Source organism: Ixodes scapularis, unplaced genomic scaffold (genome assembly GCF_016920785.2).
Source record: "Ixodes scapularis isolate PalLabHiFi unplaced genomic scaffold, ASM1692078v2 PGA_scaffold10__122_contigs__length_95168666, whole genome shotgun sequence".
Taxonomy (NCBI): Eukaryota; Metazoa; Arthropoda; class Arachnida; order Ixodida; family Ixodidae; genus Ixodes; species Ixodes scapularis.
In genome coordinates this window covers 7216114-7223324 of record NW_024609836.1, presented here as the reverse complement: position 1 = coordinate 7223324, position 7211 = coordinate 7216114, and the positions used below count along the sequence as shown (strand labels likewise).

The 7211-nt window shown below is 42.1% G+C and overlaps 1 pseudogene; it reads left to right on the top strand.

The window, feature by feature from the left end:
• The first annotated feature begins 1156 nt into the window (after positions 1-1156).
• LOC115314198 lies at positions 1157-6848 on the top strand (annotated as a pseudogene).
• Positions 6849-7211: the final 363 nt, after the last annotated feature.

Here is a 7211-nt window from a genome sequence, read left to right as displayed (position 1 = left end):
TCATGGTGACAAAAGAGGTGCTACGGACGGGGCACCGGTTCTATTCTGCCAGTTCCTTCCCCTTGAAAGTGACAGGAGTGGCATGGCGTAAAGCGGAGAAGCTTCTCGTCTCTCTTCAAATCGGTAGCCCACCGCTTCGATCGGCGGTGCTTTTTCGTTGAAAGTGAAGATTAAGAAGGACACCAGCTGCTTCGCGCCGCAATGCAAGACTGGCTACAAATTTGTGAGGCAAGGACGCAAAGTATCGTTGTTTTCTGTGTCCAAAGATCGCGATCACTTTCGTTAATGGGAACTCGCTCTACGTCGTGGAGGCAAAGAACGTCAGCCGTATTCGATGGTGTGTGAACGCCACTTTGAAGAAAAATTCGTCGCGGGGAGGTTCACACATGTGATCAACGGAAGGATTGTCGAACTGGCCAGGGATCGCCCGTGCCTTACCGAAGATGCTGTTCCCTTCATCCTTCCGAACGCCCCTTCGTACCTCACAAAGAGACTTTCCGCTAAAAGAAAGAGTCGGAATTTTACAGGCGATCTCCCGTCTAAACACGCCAAGGCTGTTAACGCATCGCACGATGTAGGTACATCCTTGCCGCAATGCTCTTCTGAAAGCGGTTCTGCTCTTGAGGAGGCATCGTCCTCCAAAAGTTAGGAGACAGAGCGCAAATTAGTCGCAATTCTGAAACAGTGCAACTTGCCAAGTGTCTTCTGGGCAGTGCACTCTGGGCCAGACTCAGATACCACTGTTGCCTTTTCCGTCTGCTCTAGAGATGGCCAGAGTATTACTCTCCCCAAAGTCGTTGTGTTCGAGGCGTGCAGCTTCACTATTTTGCCACTGTTTCCATCCAAGAAACTGTTGTGCAGCAGTCTACATAGCACACTGGTGCCGAAGCCAACTCCATCCTCGAAAAAGCGGATATGTTGGTCCCCTGCGAAGGTATCACAGTTAAACAACGGTACCGTCTGCTCCTCAACAAGATGACCCACAAGAGTCAAGACCCACGGCGCTAGTTATTTCAGCTCGAAATGTGCTGGTGTCATTCGATCAAAGCTCAAGTCCTGTGTGCAGTGCCGCTATGCGAGAAATCTCCTTCAGAACCAGCTTTCATATCAATGAAGAAAGCTCAGTCTATCTAACACTGCTAAGCGCTCGTACAAGATGAAGCTCAACGCAGCAAGACTGAAACGACGCCAACAAAAGCTGATGAAGCTTGAAACCAAGCTCGAGAGAATGAGAAAGAAGAACGTAGAAGTGGATGCGTCTGTGCTGGAACTTCAAATAAAAGATCTCTCACCGAAACAGCAGCTTCAGGTCAAGGCATGCTTTGCGGCTTCAAATCGGAAGAATTCCAGGGGTTCCAAGTACCAAAGTGAGTGGACTCTTAAATGCTTGATTATGCGGATGAAAAGAAAGAAGCTTTACGAGCATATTCGCAAGAAAAATATCATGCTTCTCTCCGGAGGCACCCGCCTCCAGAGATACATTCGCTCCTTTCGTAGCGGCTTTGGATTCAGTAAAATGTGTTTGCGGCCATACGTGAAAAGTGCAGGCCAATGGATGCCCAGCTGCGGCATGGTGGAATTCTGATTGACGAAATCAAGTTATCAGAAAACTTGAAAGTCTACCACAATGGAAAGGTGGTAGGATTTGTTGACCTGGGCGACTTCACGTCGAGTGACATGAGCTCCGTGCCAGCTGATCATGGTCTCGTTGTCTTGTTTCAATCTTTCAAGGGAAAGTGGCATCAGGTGCTTGGTGTCTGCATCAAGAGGCAACGTGAAGGCTGAGATGATTGCACACATCATCGTTGAAGCGGTCGTCCTGGCTGAAAATGCTTCCCTCCTCGTGGACTTCGTGACATCTGATGCAGCAAGCGGGAATCGCAGTATGTGGCGTCTTTTTGGAATCTCTGGGACATCAAACAAGGTTGTTTGCAAAACTGTCCACCCAACTGACCCTGCACGCCACCTACACTTTGTCTCACACTTCCCCACTTGATCAAGAATGTGCGGAACAACGTCCTGCAACACCTGTTCAAGACACCTGAGGGGGAAGTTGAAGCAGCGTGGGAATGTGACCAGCTAAGCAAGGTTACGCTGAAGTTCATGCCGCACATAGCCAAGGCAGTGATCAAGCCGAATGAGTTTGAAAAGATGCACGTGAATTACGCATTCCGCTACTTTTCAGACGAAGTTCGACGCGGATTTTTCCTACACAAAAAAGACATTAAACCTCAGAAACAGCATGGTTCTGTTGAGGCAACGTCTGCTTTTGTGACAACGCTCAAGGAACTCATCAGCATCATGACGTCCAGCTTTTCAGCCGCCGCCCTTTCTTTCTTTATTTATTTATTTATTTCTTTCCGGATTGACCGGGAGGTGGGCAGAGACTAAATGCGTGATGCCTGACGAGGTCTCTGTCCCCTTTACAGTTCTAACACAGCAGTGCGGGGTACATAAATTTTTGAACACGAAAATCAGAGAAAAGAACCTAAAAAAATTCTATACAACTCAGAAACAATAAAAAACAGGATCGATCAATTATCCCACGATATTTTTTTTCAGCAAAGGAGGATAAAAACAAATTGGTCAGAAACATGTCTTAACAATTCAAAAGTGAAATATGGACATGATTTAATAAGTACACAGTACACACATATCAGAACACAATGTCACTGCCCACCAGAAGTGTCCTTAGTCTTTTTTGAATTGGAGTATATTGCAGTTAAAATCTATTAGATCTTCCGTATTATTCAAGATTTTGGCGACTTGGAAGCATGTCGTTTGTTTTCCGTAATTGGTACGTATTTTTGGAGGTCGTCTGATTCTATGTCTAAGTGTGTGATACGATGTGGTTTCGGGCGGAATTGCGAAGAGTTTTTTTGTGTGTATTATCTGTAACAATTTAAAATAATAAATTTGATTCACTTTAAGTAGGCCATATTTGTTGAACAGCGGTTGAGTTGGGAGATCTTTGAGGCTTGCCTTTATAATTTTCAAATAGTCGTAGAATCTTTTTTTTGTAAGATGATCAACCTATTATAATTGGTTGCCGATGTCGTGCCCCAGACTAAAATGCAATAACACAGTTTGGAATAAAATAAAGCGTAGTATATATTTTTTTTTAGCCACAAAGGTATGAGATTTCTTATTTTATAAATACATCCGATGGCTCGGGATAGCTCAGAGCTCAGTTTATTTATGTGCGTGTTCCAACTTAACTCCCGATTGAACCACACACCAAGAAATTTTTGTTCTGTAACCTCCTCTATAATTTCATTTTCGAAATATATTGTCACCTTAGTGTTGTCGCACCTATCAACGGAAGTGAAAATTATATATTTTGTTTTTTTTTACGTTCAGTTGTAATTTATTATTTTGAAGCCACACTGATAGATTGTCTAGATAATTATTTGTCATAGATTCTAAGGCCGCTTTAGAGGTTGAGCAAAAAATCCGTTAGTGTCGTCTGCGTACATGACCAGCTCAGGGGATCCCAGAATATTTGTGATATCATTCAGATAAAGAAGAAATAAGAGCGGGCCTAAAATAGACCCTTGCGGAACACCGTACTTTATTTTGAGTGAATTAGAATAATTGCTGTTAATATAAACATACTGCATGCGATTTTGGAGGTAGTCTTTTATTAAAGTCAAAGCAACCCCACGCATCCGTACCTTTGAAGCTTAATTAGTAATATGTCATGTTGGATCGTATCGAAGGCCTATCTAAAATCTAGGAATAGGCCTAAGGTGTATAATCTATTTTCAATATTGCTTATAATTTTATCCTTTACTTCTACAAGTGCCTGCTCTGCTGATTCAGATTTTTGAAAGCCATATTGACATTTGTTTAATACATTGTGCCTGGAAAAAAGATTGTCTAATCTAGAATTTATAACCCCTTCAAATATTTTTGAAAAAATTGGCAAAACCGAGATTGGTCTATAATTCTGTAGAAGTTGTTCCCCGCCACCCTTATAGATTGGAGTAACTCTTGCAATTTTTAGTTCGTTAGGAAATATTCCAGTTTCTAGAGTAAGATTGATTACATGTGACAAAATATAAGATATTTGTTGAGATACATATTTGACAGGCCTTGGCTTGAAGTCGTCTACGCCAGCTGCGGCATTGTTTTTAATTTTACTTATAATCCCTTCTACTTCATATGGCGTAGTCGGAAATAGCATTATCGTGCTTGATAAGGAAGTCATTGCGTCTGTGATACAGCATTGCGAAGTGTCATCGTGTTCTGGTGGTGAACCAACGTCAACAAAATGCATATTCATTAGATTTGCCATTTGCTGTCCACTCACGTTCCTGCCGTCGATAGTGACAGTTTGCGTTCCCCGCACACGTTTTTTCCTATCAGTATTTTCGTTCACAGTTTCCCATATCTTTCTTGGGTCATTGTATACCCTTGAAAATATATTTTGATAGTATTCGGATTTGGCCTTTTTAAGGTCGGAGTTCAATTTATTTCTTGTTTTTTTAAATTCGATGAGAAGATTTTGGTGCTTATATTTAATAAAATTCTGGTACATCCTATCTTTTATCTTAATACGCCTGTATAAGTCATTTGTAATCCAAGGTTTTCGTACATGTTTTTGACGATTATTTACTTGAATAAGCGGAAAAGCGACGTCATAACAAAGCTTAAATTTGTTAGAAAAAAGTGCTTACGCAAGGTTGGGGTCACGTTCCAAAAGGACGTTCTCCCAGTTTGTTTGCTCGAGCAGTACAAAAAAAATTTTCCAGTGATCACTTATGCGTCGGTAAGAGTAAGTATCGCGTTTCGGTGTATTTTTGCCACGATAGAAAGATGTCAGACAGAAAACTGGTATGTGGTCGCTTATATCTTGTGTAAATATGCCAGATGTGGCTTCCCTAGCGTTGAGATTAGTTATACATATATCTATTGAACTAGAAGTTTCTAAAGTCACTCGGGTGGGCAGTGTCACAGCGTTAGTACATCCCCAAGCAGATAAGAGATTATTCATCTCTATTACGTAACTATTACATTTTAGTAGGTCGATGTTTGTATCACCCATAATTAGAAATGGTTTGGAAATCGATCCAAGGAAAGATAGTAAGTCTTCCAAAAAACTTCAAAAATCTTCCTTATTATTAAATAACAGCAATAATTACAGTTTTGGCATCTAAAACAAGGCGCTCAACATCAGCTGTGATCACAAAGAAATTTTCAACAACATACCAAAAAATATTTTGTTTTAAATAGATGGCAACACCCCTCCTCTTTTATTTTCTCTGCCTAAGCTGGCACATTTATAATCATTAAAGTAAGGTGGTTCAGCATTTTCGGGAATCCGGGTCTCAGAAAAAAGTAGTGCGTCAAAGCGCATGCTCAAAGATTCAAAAAAAATTTCCAGGTCGTCACGTTTGTTATTGATACTCCTGGTGTTAACGTGCATTGCAGAAAAACTACTCTCAAAGTTGCGGAACGTGAGATTAAATGATGAGTCGTGAAAATATCTACATTCTATCGGATATGTTTCATCCATTAAAAATATAAATTGTAGTTGAAATAAGATCTAGGGAATAACCGAGATTACCCCGTCATTTTTTCTACGTCGTCGAGGTCAGCAATTCTGATAGTAGGTGAGGTTTCATTTTTTCGTGCGTATACCCTTCCTCCAGATGACCAAACAAATTTCCATCCTACAACACGTTTTCGAGCGATCGCTGCTCCCAGATTCTGTTTGCTTTGTCGAGTCAGGTGCTCATTCACATACACGGGAGATGCCGCACCAGCAGCACCAAGATCTGAAGTTGTCATGCGCTTCTTTTTACATTTTTGCAACAGAGAATTTCTCTTGCTTCGTTGTACAAGGCGTATGATAATGTTTTTTTCTGGGTTTTTGTGTAGGCACCTTTCGCCACAACAGACTGAAAGCTCAGAAGATTGCTCTCTTTCCCCAATATATGGATGATTGGGAGACGACTGCAGACAAGAGAGATATTTGTCTGCAACCACAGCCGAAGGGCTGAGGGTTACACTTTTAAGCACCCTGGCTTTGTTAGAGTACTTAACAACGAAAGTGGGCTTCAGATTCCTCATAATAGCAAGAAGAAGCCAAGACAGTCTAGAGCAACTCTTCGGGGTCGCGCGACAAATGTCGGGAAGCAATGATCACCCGACACCTGTTCAGTTCCTGCTGCCCCTCAACACTGTGAGCTTCATGAACCTGGCGAAGTCTCCTCAATCTGCGAGCATCTCCCCTGGGCTACTGAGCACTCTCTTGCAGATTGTGGATCCCTGTATGCGAGAGAAGATCGCACAGAGCGAAGTGGATCAGCTGCTAGACGTCGGAAACCTGGTTGCGGCAGACGATGCGCTAATTGGTTGTGACCTCGATCACAGCTCCTTGGTAACAGAAAAGAGTGACTCCAGGCTAATTTTCTATGTTGCTGGGTACGTCGCCAAGAAGTTCCTAGCAAAGTGCAAATGCGGCGAGTGCCTTAGCCACTTGCTGATGCCGAAAGGAGCATGCCATCCGGCTGAAGCTTGATTGACAAGCCACGTGACCATGGGCTGGCTACTGTACCCCTCCCAAGCACTCAACAAGCTGGTCTCATATTTGGAGGACACTTACACGCACTGCTTCTGTGTGAAATAGTTGAGGAAAAACAGCCTTACTGACTTAGCTTCATTCCTACAGCTAAGGCCTCCTGCCCTTATAGGCTGTGAACAGCACAAGGTTTACCTAACCAACCACATCGTGAAGTTGTACTCAATCACTCGCCTCCACCTCCTTGTCAAGGAAAAAAATGCACTCAGAGAAATTACGAGAAAGGCAAAAAAATCACCTGAACATGCGACATGTGCTGTGAAAACTCTGAAGGGAGTTTTAGATACTGTTTTTAGAGAAAGTGTGCTGTTTTGACTGCTGTGGATGACTTTCTTCTTTAAGATGTGAAGATATTGGAGGGAAGTTCAGAAGATCAAATAAATTCAGTTACGGCAGTCAATAGTTTTTGTTTTATTTCACAGGCACGAGTTAGTTGCTAATATTTAATAAGACAAAGTTTCCAGGTTTGGGCGGATTCTCAAATATAAAACCCAGTCTAACTTTAGGAAATAATTATGTACAGAAACGCCCACAACGCTTGCAGAAAGGTAGAAAGTTGTTTTTTATTTTAACTTTTTATTTCACCCCGGTGTATCTTCAAATCTTGGTACGCTGTCTAAAATTG